Below are 210 nucleotides of genomic sequence, written 5' to 3'. Positions count from 1 at the left end.
AGCACTTCATGAACAGGACAAGGTAGAGCCATAATGAGTGTACAGTATACGTACTGGTGTGGGTCGCACGGTCCTCACATCAAGACAATCAAGTCAAGAAGGAGGCACGCCGACAAGCTCACTAGTGTTACGTGTCCCGCTCCATACCATGGTCAAGTCACTCGTCTGACACGGAAGGAGCCAACTCTTGTCCACTAGTGTAAAGGAACG

This window comes from Anopheles merus, unplaced genomic scaffold (assembly GCF_017562075.2).
Source record: "Anopheles merus strain MAF unplaced genomic scaffold, AmerM5.1 LNR4000029, whole genome shotgun sequence".
Classification (NCBI taxonomy): domain Eukaryota; kingdom Metazoa; phylum Arthropoda; class Insecta; order Diptera; family Culicidae; genus Anopheles; species Anopheles merus.
Note: the sequence above shows the minus strand (reverse complement) of the source record.